The following is a 13,386-nucleotide window of genomic DNA, read 5'->3' on the forward strand; positions in this document are numbered from 1 at the left end:
AATTTTGTCTCCCCGAAATTCATAGGTTGAAGACTTAAACTCTAATGTGATGGTATTTGGAGGTGGGGCCTTTGAGAGGTAATTAAGTTTAGATGAGGGGAGGGTGTGAGGCTCTCATGATGGAAGTATGAAGAGGAAAGAGATCACTCAAGGCTATGTGAAGACACAGGAAGAAGGCAGCAATCTGAAAGCCAGGATGAAAGCTCTCTCTAGAACTGCTCCTTACTGGCAACCCTGACTTTGGATTTTTAGCCTCCAGAGCTGTAAGAAATAAATTTATATTATTTAAGGCATAGATCACTCAGTCCATTATATTTTGTTATGGCAGCTTGTCTTAGTTCATTTTCCTATAACAGAATACCTGTTACTGGTTAATTTATATAGTTCTGGAGGCTGGAAAGTCCAAGATCAAGAGGCTGATTTGGAGAGGGCTTCATTCTGCTTCAACTCATGGCAGAAAGTAGATTGGCAACATAGCTGAGCAGTGGACTTGCTTTATAACAACCTGGTTTCAAAGTAATGCATCAAGTCCCACAAGAGAGAACTTACTCATGCAAGAAAGGCATTAATCCATTCATAACGACTGTACTCCATGACTCAAACATCTTCCTTCCAGTAGGCCCAGTTCCCAACACTGTTATATTAAGGAGTTAAGGTTCTAACACATGACCTCTTGGGAGGACACACTCAAATCATGCCATGGCTCGAAGTAAGTCAAGTGAGATCTTTATTAATTATTTCTGGAGATAACGGCTATAAATAATAAAGCCTCAGAAAAGTTTTGTGATTCTTGTTTAATCTTTCTGCTTACAAAATACTGAAAATCATTCTGCTAAGGATGGTATAAACTAACGTCTTGACTCTTTCCAGCTCTACTCTTGAAAATGAAGAAACTTTGCTAAGTAATACCTTCCTCAAAACTTTATGTAGCTGGTGTAGGTGACTGGTATTCTCCCAGAATCCTTCTTGTTCCTGCCCTTGCTTGCAGGCTTGACAAGAGAAGAAGTGAAATATATTGCTCTGGTCCCAGCTCCTGGCCACTGTTACAATGTCTCATTTTGTATTCTTCTTTCTATTTGACCATTTACTTTTTCTTAATTGTATCTTTCTTCCAGGTACTTTACCTTAAGGATAATATTGAAAAAGAAAAAAATAAGTATAGTTGCTGATGCCTAAAGCCTTACCCTATGTCAACCAGTAAATCACCATGGCAGGTTTCCTTTTATAGCTAAAATATTTGGAAAATTTGGAAGAAGAAAATGAACATTTCATTTGTTTTTACTTTGCAACATTTTAGTAAATATCTTAATCTCAAAATTTCCTGCTTAAAGCCCCAATCAAACTGTCCCACTTCTTTCTTTCTCCCACTGGAAACCTCATGTTAACAGAGAAGGGAAAATGGCTAATTTTTCACAGTTTATATACCATTTTCTCTCTGTCAAACAAAGCAGAGCACTTGTAGGAAATGAAGAGAAAGCTTTTGTCAAAAGAGAAATTTTGACTGAAAATTCATTTTCAGTATGTTATAAAAAACTGCGATGGCAGAAACACATAGGCTTTAGCTATAATAATAATTAAAATATTAATGGAGTATAAGTACCTGAAGAGTAGCAATGCCAGGAGACATTAATATTTTCATACAGTCATTTTTTCTTACATGTTAATAGAATGGAACTGAAAATTTAATTGCTTCCTATCTAATTTACTTTCCAATATTCATAGGAGTTTCCAGCTAAATTTTAATATAAAATCTTTACTGAAGTGTTAGGAATATAAATACTTCTGTCCCTATCTAATTAAAAATATGATTTAATCATATGTTTACACGTGTATTTCTTATACAGTTATCAAAATTTAGGTCGATATGCTTATATAAAGTGTTTTTTTTTAAAGGTAGATAGCATAAAATGGCTGGGAGTTGTAGACAGTATTTAGATGTTGTGTATTTGATAACAGAGTTTTCTGAGTTGCAGATGGTTGGCTGTTTCTTGTCTAGTATTGGGTCTTGGGACAGATCAGAGACTGATACATCATTTGAGTAGGCACCTTATTTTTTCTAAATCTGAGCATGCATAAATCTTATCTAGTGCTTTTTTTTTCAGTGCTGGGTATTGAACTCACCTCTTGCAGATTAGGGAAGTGCTCCTACAACCCAGCCTTCCAGCCTGCCTTCTTCTTCTTCTTCTTCCTTCTTTCCTTCTTCCCCCCTTCCCTTCTCTCCCTCCCTTTTTCTTTCTTCTCTTCTTCCTTTCTTTTCTTTTCTTTCTCTCTCCCTTACTTCTTCCCTCCCTCTGTAATCTCCCCTCTGTGTGTAGGCCCAGGGTGGCCCCTAACTCAAGATCCTCCCACCTCAGCCTCCCAGTAGCTGGGATTACGGATATGTGTCCCTGGCCCTTGCTTAAGTCTCTTATAGAATGATGGTGTGTTAAGCATGAAGCAGTTCTTTACAGAGGAAGAATCTGCTCTTCCTGTGAGGGTAGAATGGACTGGAGAGTGGAGCTAGAAACACTGATTCTACATTGGGCATTACAAGTTCGTGACACGAGTCATGTTTAGCCTCTTCGAACTCCAGGAGGTTCATATGAAAAATCGCCAGAATTATCAACCACACTATGTAGTTCAGAGGATTACCTGAGCCTAACAACGGAGTTCTTCATACAGCAAATGAGAGCCACAATTCATTTTTCTAACTATCTGAATCCCTGATGTAACACTGGGGTCAAAAAGAAGTGGGAAAAAATGTCAATCCAGTGATGTCATCCTCTCAGACCTGGCCATAAGACTGTTTGGGACCTGGTGGGCTGTTCTGGCACACCTGAGGACGTCTCTGCACCCTGACTTTGCAAATGGCGCCATTAAGGTTCTTTGCTCACCTAATTCCTAGTAGCATTTCTAAACCACTGGAGCGTTGTCTCTAGTTCTCTCGGCAGACCTCACTCAGCCTCCCCTCCTATGGCCTCATCCAGAAAAACCTGCGCGCATCTACAACCGCTCCTCGCTCCCTTACGCACGGCTAGCGCGAAGGTGGAGACGGGGCGTGGCTTAGCTTTTACGTGCCTTGCCAGCCAATGAGCGCGGAGCCTCCCTTCCGGTCGGCGATCCGGCCAATCTGAGCAGGGCAGTGTAATCTTCGGATCTACTCGGCTCTTTTCGCTCCTGCTGGCAGCTGAGGGGGCGGGGGCCGCCGCCGCTAGAGAGCCGGTTTCCTTTTCGATTATTTTTTTTCCATGTGTTCACTTCCGGGTCCGGCGCCGATCCGGATGCTCGAGGCAGGAGGATGTTTGACCTCCGGATAAGCGAGGCCCCGCTGTGCATTCATTCCCGGCTGCATTGGTGGGGACAGCAGCGGCCCAGGCGGCGACTCTCCGGCCAGCGGCGGCGGTAGGAGGCACTGGCAGTAGAGCGGAAACATCCGTCGCTCGTCCGTTCCCTTCCTAGCCCGCTCCCTCCCTGCGTGGCTCGCTTTCCTCCTCCGGCCGCCGGCGGTGCGAGGTGCCGCCGCCGTGCCCTCGCGGCCGCCGCCTGACGGACGTGGGAGCCGCGGCGCCCGGGCGACCCTGCCTCTCGCGGCCGCGCCTCTGAGGTAAAGCGCCCTCCTCACCGGTGCTGGGCGGGCCCGGGCCGGGCGGCGGTCGTGGCGCGGCCGAGGCGGGGTAGGCGGGCTGGGGTCCGGCGGCGGGACGGGCGGGCGGCGGCGCGGGCCCGGGGCCGAGGCGCGGGGCGAGGGCGCCCGCCCGGGGCAGGAGGGGCCGCGGCACGGGCCGGGCTGGTGCAAAAGTTGCCCGAGTGGCGCGGCGCCCGTGGGGACCCGGCGAGGGGGAGGCGCGGGCCTCCCGGAGGAGAGGCGTGGGGTGAGGGCTGCAGCCCCCCGGCTCCGTGATTGCCCAGACCGGCGCTTGGGGCCGGAGGGAGGCGCTGGGCGGCTGGAGGGCGGTGACGGAGGCCGGCGCTGCCGTCGGGGGAAAACTTCGCGTCGGGTGGTTCTTTGGGGGGGTGGGGGACACGATCCGCCTGGTTGCTGGAGCTTCAGACTTCGCTCAGACTTAGCCCCGCCAGTAGCTGGGGCGAGCGCGGCTGTGATGGTCGTTGTTTGTTCATGCCCGTGCGGGGGAGGTGGCTCCGGTCCCAGTGCCCATGCTTCTCTGCAGGACGGGGCTGGGGGACGCGTGTGCTCGTGGGGTGGGTCGTGAGGCCGGTGCCTCGGCCACCCGGGTCCCCCACCTCCTGACTCGGGACGGAGGAAAAGTTCACGAGCGAGAAAAGTCTGGAGACTGCCACTGTTGCTTCATGTGTGGCGCGGAGTAGGCTTACTTACCTCGGTCCTGATGAGCCCCAGGCCGTCGTCGGTGTCCCCTCTGCACCCTGTTAGAACATCTGCTTAAAACCGGAAAGCCAAGAAGCTACCTTTAAAAATAAACGAAGAAAGTCGGGTTTATTTATTTTACTCCTGCATTTACATCTTGTCATTATGAGTGACATTTGACCACATAAGAGATAGTCAAGTCTAAAACGGAATACTTTTTGAAATAAAAATATCCAATTTTCAAACTCACATGTTTCTTTGAAAAAATATTGGCTCTTTCCCATAAAAAAATACACTGTGAAATCACAAATTATTGCAAGAATAATTTAGAATTAGAAAGAGGTGAAGCTGGTTTAAGAAAACATTTTCCATGAAAAATCAGATCTAATTTGTGACATGCTTAATAACTTTTTTTTGGAGATTTCTTTAGAGTATTTTATAATTATTTACAAACGGAATCCTCAGCTAAGACAAACTGCCTCCATATTTTGTATATGTTAGCTTGTGTAGTCGGACAAAAGATTCACATGGGAGAAAGGTGTTACCAAATACGTTGTGTAGCTTTGCCATAGATTCTTAATGAATAGATATTTTGCTTTTAGTGAACTTGCATTTCTGGGAACGTGTCAGGTAGGAGTTCCTCTTAGAATGGGGGACAGAAAGTTTATTTTTATTTTATTGTTTTTTGAGACAGGTCTCACTCTGTAGCTCAGGCTGTCCTTGAACTTTTTAAGTAGCCTGGGTTGACCTTGAACCTTTGATTCTCCTGCCTCCAACTCATGTCACCACACCTGGCTCAGAAAGATTAATTTTAACCTTGATACAAGTGAGACTTTTTTTGAAGAGGGGGAATCTTAAGAAATGATTATCTTTATTGATGATTTATTGTACTCATTGACCTAACATTTGTCAGCTTAAAAATTAACAAATTATGTGATTACTGGCATTTTTACCATTAGATTTGCCAACATTAGCAAAATCTTCAAAATACGAAAATCATTTATTTCTTCAAGATAAAGTACTGGGACTACAATCAAGGAATACTTTAATTCAACCCATGCCTTTGCTATGTGTAAGCCCAGTAGTTGTCTTCAGGGGAGAAGCAGGCATGTTCAGAAATAAATTCAATACAAGATTCCTGTGGGTTTTATTAGAGGAGCACAAAAGCGTGGTGTGTGTGTGTATATATATATGTGTGTGTGTGTAAGTGTGTAAGGTACTAATTTGGGGGTAGTTATGAGTGAGTGGAACTGGTAATACTCCATCTGGGCCTTCATTTATTTTAATAGGCTGGGCAGTACTTTTTTAGGGACAAAGGAAGCTTGAGCGCAGGCTTGTGGTTGGCTGTTACAGGACCTGTTGAGCTGGACATAAGGCTGCTATACTATGAGGTCCTTGTGGAAGAGGAAGCTGTGAAAGTAGGTGGAGATCAGGCCAGGTCATGGAAGTCCAGAATGCCTTGTAGTTAAAAATGAGTCAGTTCCATGTTGAAGGGCCAAGTATATAGTTTGTGTGCTGAAAGTAGGTAGGCACATAAGGGTAGTGAATTTAAGGAAACAAAATACAACAAAATAGTCAACTTGCTATCATTCACACTCCTGGAGGAACGCAAAAAAGTATATAATCCAAAACAGTTTATACATGACTTTGTTATATTTCTTTACTTTCATGTGATATGTGTGTGTCTGGTAATCTGGTATTTGGTTTTACAGGAAATATAATCCAGACTGTAAAACTGTGACTCAGGAAGAAATGGGAAGTTCTCCAGTTACTTCTCTGTGACCCCTCTGATCCATCCTGTAATTTCCTGTATGCTGGGTATAGATCATTATTACAGTGTAGTTTTTTGGTTCAGATTTTTTTTTTCAGAATGGGACAAGTGGTGATTTTATTTCAAAGGGTTTCCCAAAACAATGTATCAAACTGAACAGAGGGAATGGTGAAATATTAAATAACAAACAAAACGCAGGTCATTGAATAGCTATGTTATTGTTAATACATTTAATTATAAGATTTGCTATGGATAATGTGAAATGTAAAATTTCTCTACATAAAGAAAATTTAACTGTAACAGTGGGATGATAAAATGAAGAACATCCATAGTTTCAGATAAATATGTTTGAGCTTTTTTGTTATCTTAAAAACCAGATGAACCTAAAAATAATTTAACCCCAAACTTCATCATTATTAAAGGACTGCTTAGAAAAGTGTCACAACACCAGTTTCTGAATCCATGTAGAATCATGTTATAGGGAAGGTCCTTCAGCTTTCTTTCCTAACTATTTCCTTGTGGCATTCAAAAAGAACTTACATTGTATCTGAATTTGTGTTACCTTGAACCTCCCCCAAACAATGCAATATCTGTTACATTTTATTTTAATTGCCTACTTTGTGTAAGGACCATAATGGATACTGTTAAGACAATGAGTGTAATTCCCTTTTTTTGAGAGCAGGAAATAGGCTTACACAGTTTAGTAACCTGTTGAAGATGTACATTAGGAACAGCAGAGTGCATATCTAAATAATTTTTTTTGCTGATTTCATAGTCTTAAATCATAAATAATTTGTTTTTCCCCCCTAACCTTCCATCTTCCTCCTTTTTTGTCTTTTTTGTTTTTAATGCAGAACAACTTTACCACCCTTTATTTTCATGATGTCTTTTCTTAAGCAGTTGACACTTAGTGGTATAACTTGATCCTATTGGTATGTCTCTGTGTTGGTTTTTCAAGATATAATGTCTTTGGAAGTAGCAGTTTTGGGGTAGCTATCTTTTTCTAGGTAACAGTGAATCTGTAGGCACACAGAGCATGGTCCTAGTGACTAAGCTACCTTAGAGTATTGCCTTTGTGTTGATTTGCAGGACAGAGCCATACTTGTGACTTTTTTCTTTTTTCTTTTTTTTTTTGGCAGTACTGGGGTTTGAACTCAGGGCATACACCTTTAGCCTCTCCACCAGCCCTTCATTGTGATGGTTTTTTTTCTAGATAGGGTCTTTTAAACTATGTGCCTGGGCTGGCTTTGAACCTCTATCCTCCTGATCTCTGCCTCCTGAGTAGTTAGGATTCTAGGTATGAGCCATTGGTACTTGACATACTTGGGATTCTTAATGTGTGGAATCCAATGTGTATTACCCATTAATACAAAGAGACTGTGAGACTGTGAAGGCTCTCTAAACTACTTAGAAAACATAGATTGAGAGAGATACATGTGGGGATAGGTAACTTTTGGAGACACCATGGAGGACTTCGTTAGACATGTTTTTTGAGCCCTTCTCAAAGTTGGAATTTATAAACTGTACATGTTTAGAGTTCCCTCCTATTATGGGACTTAAGGAAGGTATATACTGATTTGTTCTTAGACTGTAGTAAGTGATTGATTTTACTTTATCCTTTCACTTCCTGCCTATCATCTTAGCATTCTTAACAATGAACTTGAAAGTACTTCTGTATTTTGTATTTGTATTCAACAAATTTTAATGCTTTTGATTCTAGTATAGTTATGTCAGATTTGAAGCCATATTGAAATTTATTATGTTTTTAATTTTGTTTCACCTAGAAGTACTTTCTTTATCTGATAGCTACAGAGAGAGAGAGAGAGAGAGAGAGAGAGAGAGACTGAGAATCTGTCATTATGTTCATCAGGAGTCAGACAATTCATATACAATGCCAAGGTATGATGCTCTATCAGTATTCCCTTAATTTTAGAAGTTGCTGATATATATGAATTATTAGAGGGTTGATTGGTGGGTAGAATAACCAAAGAGTGTTAGGAAGAGCCCATTACAGTCTCATGTCTCTTAACTGACCTCTGCTTAACCCACTCATGAGATTAAGTGATAGCCTTTATTCTCTCTGTAGAATTAACTTACTCGTTTGAGTGGCAGTGAACTACTCTAGTTTGTTCTTGAACTTTTATTCCAACATATTACCAAGAATTCCAAATGATTACCAAGAATCATTGGTATTTATACTAAAAAAACTCTTAGTGGCAGTTACACTCAGTATTTAATTGCATAGTTTCGTGAGACATTATTTAACAAACTCTTAAGGCTAGAAGATGTGTGAGAATAAGTTGACTGCTTTGAAAATGGGAAAGTATTGAAAATCAACTACAGTTGAAATAGGTGAGGATGAAATTTAAATGATTTTAGAAAAAAAAATCCCAATCAATCTAAAAAGATTCTGCAGTAAGGTTACTAAGAAACAAACTGGAAATTACAGGTGCTGTACTATGGGTGTGGTTTTTGCAAGAAAAATTAAATAGAACCTTCCACCAGTAGACCTAAACTTGAAGAAAAGACCTTGGCCCTGCCTTAAAAGATGGCCTTGTGAATGTACCTTATTTTGTTTTATTTGCAGTATATGTTTGGGGTGGCCCAGACAATGTATGCATGTGTGATTAAATGTAAAAATGATAAAATTTTAAAAGGTTTAGGGTGTGTAGATTTTAAAAATGACTTCTTTTTAAAGGTAACCTAAGAACTGTTAATTTTTCTATTAATAACAATATACCATCTTTCCTACTTTATACCCTCTCTTAGAGATTTATTTAATAGCATTATCTTTTAATAAAGAAATAGATTCTGGCAATTTTTTTTTTTTTTATCCTCAAGATACTGGGGTTTGAACTTAAGGTCTCACACTTGCTAAGCTGGTGCTCTGCAACTTGAGCCACTCTGCCAGCCTGATTCTAGCATCCTTGAACCTGATCAGAGATTCATTCCTCAGAGTGAGATGTTTAATTATCTAATCAAGTGCCAGTCTGATCCTCATTATTTCCCAGTATGGTCCCTGAACTGGTTTTTTATGGTGGCTTTCAGCTTTTATACAGCATCAACACTGGGAAGGAGCCTTTGTATAACTTAAACATCTCCCCAGTCTGAATTGGTGGAGGCAATTATTCTTCAAAAGAGAAAATGCCACACTCTCTATGAGTATTAGGAACACTTGAGTTTGGTGCTGTTTAATGGCTTTACAACAGCTATGCTCCTGATTTGCCTAGCTTAGTGCAGTGGAAAGGAGAACTTGCGACTGAGAAGGCCTAGGTTGAGAAAGGAAAAGTATGTGGGATATGCTGTTTACCCAGGTTTCACAGCATTACAATGGGTGAAATGAAGTAGATACTGAAACGTAACATTGAAATTGGGAGATAGAGTGGTGGGAGGCTCAAAGCTGGCTCTTCAGAGTTCTGGTTGGGTTCTCTGTTACTTTCTAGACTGTGCTGCTTTCTGTCCAACATATTTGTCCTTAGGCTGGTAGCAGGATATCACATCTAGATATGCCTTGGCAAGAAGAAAGAGTGGAGCTTTTTTCTTCTTTGAATTTCTCCCTTTTTTTCCTCTTTTGCAAAAGAAGGAAACCTATTGTATTAGACTGCTAGCATACTTTTCCCTTCATATTTTACATGTCTTAACCAGTTTTGATGAGGTAAATAGGGTTATCAGCACTGATTTCTACTAATCAGGACATAGCCTCTGCAAATGGCGATGGGGCACACTTCCTTGAGTTATGTGATGGAGGGAGAATATTTCGAAAATATTGCAAGTTAGAAGAACGTGGGAGAAATGCATGTTAAGAAAAGTAATCAATTATGACCATTATATCTACTTGTTTTGAGAATGAAAATAAATAATGCATATGGAATGCACTTTGAACTCTAAAGTGTACAGATGTAATGGATGAAAGACTAGAAAGCTCCTTCCATGATGCTATCTTAAATATGTTCAGATCTGAATATTTTCAGAGCTGAAAACACTGCTAGCTTTTTAATTGACTAATTTTGAGTCAATAAAATAGGTTATTACATTGTAAGGTTATACATACATTTTCCATGGAACTCAAAACTATTTTAATTTCAAATTAAAAATTTGTATGTAAAACTTGTTTAAACTTTTTTTTCTGAGTTGTTGCCCTTATTCCTTGCCAAAAAATTGCTTGTACATTTGATCTCATTAGATTACTTTGTTCCTCATACCAGGTACATTGAGGAAATGAGAATTTGTCAAACAAACTTTGAATTACAGTCTCAGTGAGGTAGGAAAAAAGAATGGTTTTCACCTATTCTGACCACAGCAAAAAAGATGGTGGTGGAATGAGGGGGGGGGGGCGTGGGAGAATCACAGAACTTCAGAATTGAAATGATTCATAGGAAGGGTGTGTAGAATGCTCGAGTCACACACTAGATTAGTAGGGCTCTCTTATCCTAATTACTAGTGCAGTGCACCTTCTGACCAAGAAGTGGGAGGTCATAAAAATAATCTTGTCTACATTACAGATTTGCTCAGGACCTTGGACTACCACTGTAAATCCATCAGCCAAACATTTTTAGTTCAGATATTTGTGTTCTCAGGCTTTGGGAAAATTTAGTCAGTGGTTTTGCTAATTTTTTAAAAATGTAAAACAAGCAAACATTTTCCATTTCCCCCCAAGAAGTCAACAACAAAAAAAAGCACACAGAAACACTCACCCACTAAATAATCTTAAACCTGATACACATTAAATAGAAATGGAGAAGCAGACTGAGCATAGAGCAATTTAAATATTTTTACTTTTGAGAAAATTATCTTAAACAGAATATGTATATTTATAAATGTAGGTACATTTATGTATGGTTATAAATCTGCAAAGTGAACCCACCCATTTTCTGGAATAAGTTGAGGATAGTTATTTATTTATAAGTGGGGGGGGTTGGGATTATTTTTATTTGTATGTGTTTTGTTATTCTCTGTTTGAATTTTCAACTCTGCCTCTGCATAGTTCTGCCATCAGAAAAAATAATAAAAAAGGTTTTTGAGAAAAGAAAATATTCTCACAATATGGGGGTTGTTTTCTACCAACTTAGATTTTGACCTATAATCTCCTTTCATTGTATAATACCTTGCATAAAGTGTTCCTGAATATATTGATATTTTTCAGTTTTCCTTATTTTTAGAATCAAATTCATTAAAAATATTAAGGTTTTAAGTTGAAATTGGCCATGTGATACCTTTTGGTACAAGTGTACTTTATAAAAGTAGTGGACTTCTGAACATTCTGAAAATATTGTGTTATCTATTTTTTAGACTTGTTTGCTTTGACTTGAGTGGTATGCTAGGCGGTGTATTATAAAGTAATATATTAGAGTTAAAATTATATTCAGAATTTCCATTAGTAAAAAGGGAAGTGAGATTTTTTTTTCCCTTACACCCAGTCTCCAGTCAGTGTCATGTTTATTTTCTATTTCTGTGAAATACTTATGCTAGCAATGAATACTGTAAAGTAGTAGGCAAATATGTTAGGTAATGTGATGGAGAGAGGAAAATTCAAAGTATTCCCACTAGTCTTATGTTGTGCAAATATATGAGTACAGGTCCTTTTAACAAAATTCTAATTTGGAATAGCCTGCCATCATTTGGGAGGTGAAACTCCTAGATATCAATTGTAGGGGACATTTATAAAAACTGATATTTGTACATGCAACTTTTTATAAAACATTATGAAAAGTGCAGAACTATTATCTCTTATAAATAATTCTGTCCCAAATCCTCCTCCTCCTCCTCCTCCTCCTCCTCTTCCTCCTCCTCCACCACCACCACCACCACCACCACCTCTGTTACTAACTCTGGAGCTGTGGTCCAGAGTTATTCTATGGATCTGAAACAATATGACTCCCCTCACTACAAAAATACAAATCTTTATGATGTGTAATCCTGTGATACCAGTTTTTTTTCAGTGAGATTGTAGATTACTGAGTTCCTTTTTCTTTTTTTGTGGTATTGGGGCTTGAACTCAGGGCCTCACATTTGCTAGGGAGGTGCTCTTACCACTTGAGCCACTCCACCAACCCCTGAGTTTCTTTTTCTGTCATATGAATGTCAGGGTATATTGTGGCTAATATCTTCAGATAATTGAGATTCTTAAATGATTGTAGTTAATAAAGTATCAAAATATAATCACTTTTAAAAAATCATTATTTTGAATATTGTCTAATCTATTGAAAAGTTGACTAAATAGTAAATTTATTGTGTGTTTGCTTGTTATTGTATGCTTTGCTATTTAATAGCCGGTTAATGAAGGTTGATTTTTGAAGACTGGGAAAAATCCTGAGTATTTAGGAATGAGAATACCAAACAAGTAAAAATGAGTTTTTTTGATACTCACTAGTTTAAATTCCAATCAAGAATTAGTATTTTTTCTGTGACAAAGGAGAGAAGATAAATGGGCAATTTTATTTTTTTGCATTTATTAATTATACAAAGGATTTTCATTTGATAGCTCCATACATGTATAAAATGCACTTTGATCAAATTCACCCTTCTCTTATTCTTTGTTAGCCCCATCTCTCACTTTTCAAAACACCTTTTAATGGGTTTCGTTGTTCTGCTTTCGTATATGAATATGAAGTACTTTGATCATATTCACTCCCCTTCTTTACCCTCTCCTTTTGCTCTTTCCCTCCCTCTGGCTCCTACTGTTTTACACTCTTTTTTTTGTTCCTTTTTGAGTTAGTTATAGATTCCATATCTCAGAGAATCATGTGATATTTGTCTTTCTCAGTCTATCTTATTTCTCTTATTTTGATTATCTCCATTCCACCCCCAAGATAGACAATTTTAAAGATAATTCTTGCAGTCCTAGCTGTAGAGCTGAAAATGGCAACACTTTGTTAATAGCTGAGAAAAGAGAGAGGCTCACATAGAATTCAGTTTGTACCAGTGGTTCTCAGCCCAAGTTAACATTAAAATTTTCTTGGGAAGAGATCTTAATGGTTATTTAGTAGACCTGCACTTCTGCTTTACCCTCTTTTGTACATTGTTGATGAGGACCTGTCTCTGTTTTCTCTCCTCAGTGGAAATATTTTACCTTGGTAGTACTATGTGTTTATAATATATTGTCTATTGTGCATAGTCAGTAAATGTATACACATGAATTCAGTATGATAATAGGATTTTGTAGGGCTATTTTATCTTGTCATTTATGACAAATCAAGGTCTTTTTTGTGACTTATTTGAAGCTGTTTCCTGGGTCAGGAACACCCTTACCAATTACTGTGTTTTTACTCTGACAAAATGGGAATAAACAATTTTGTAAGCTCAATATATTAAA

General features: G+C 39.3%; 1 protein-coding gene and 1 long non-coding RNA gene across 12 annotated transcripts in view; one reads left to right on the forward strand and one right to left on the reverse strand.

The window, feature by feature from the left end:
• Positions 1–3,107, reverse strand: part of LOC141424117 (uncharacterized) — a 78,679-nt gene extending 75,572 nt beyond the window's left edge. Inside the window, exon 1 of the long non-coding RNA XR_012448983.1 lies at positions 2,122–3,107. This is a non-coding gene — a long non-coding RNA (uncharacterized lncRNA). The remainder of the gene's footprint in view (positions 1–2,121) is intronic.
• Positions 3,108–3,239: 132 nt separating this feature from the next.
• The window catches only part of Csnk1g3 (casein kinase 1 gamma 3), a 104,134-nt gene continuing 93,987 nt past the window's right edge, over positions 3,240–13,386 (forward strand). For 3 of the 11 annotated variants that reach the window (XM_020176301.2, XM_074076579.1, XM_020176302.2), the window contains exon 1: positions 3,243–3,583. The gene's annotated coding sequence lies outside the window, so the exon portion shown is untranslated. Of the gene's footprint in view, positions 3,584–13,386 lie in introns of all 11 variants that reach the window. The other 8 variants (XM_074076575.1, XM_074076580.1, XM_074076573.1 and 5 more) reach the window with 5 other exon arrangements.

This window comes from Castor canadensis, chromosome 6 (assembly GCF_047511655.1).
Source record: "Castor canadensis chromosome 6, mCasCan1.hap1v2, whole genome shotgun sequence".
Lineage (NCBI taxonomy): Eukaryota > Metazoa > Chordata > Mammalia > Rodentia > Castoridae > Castor > Castor canadensis.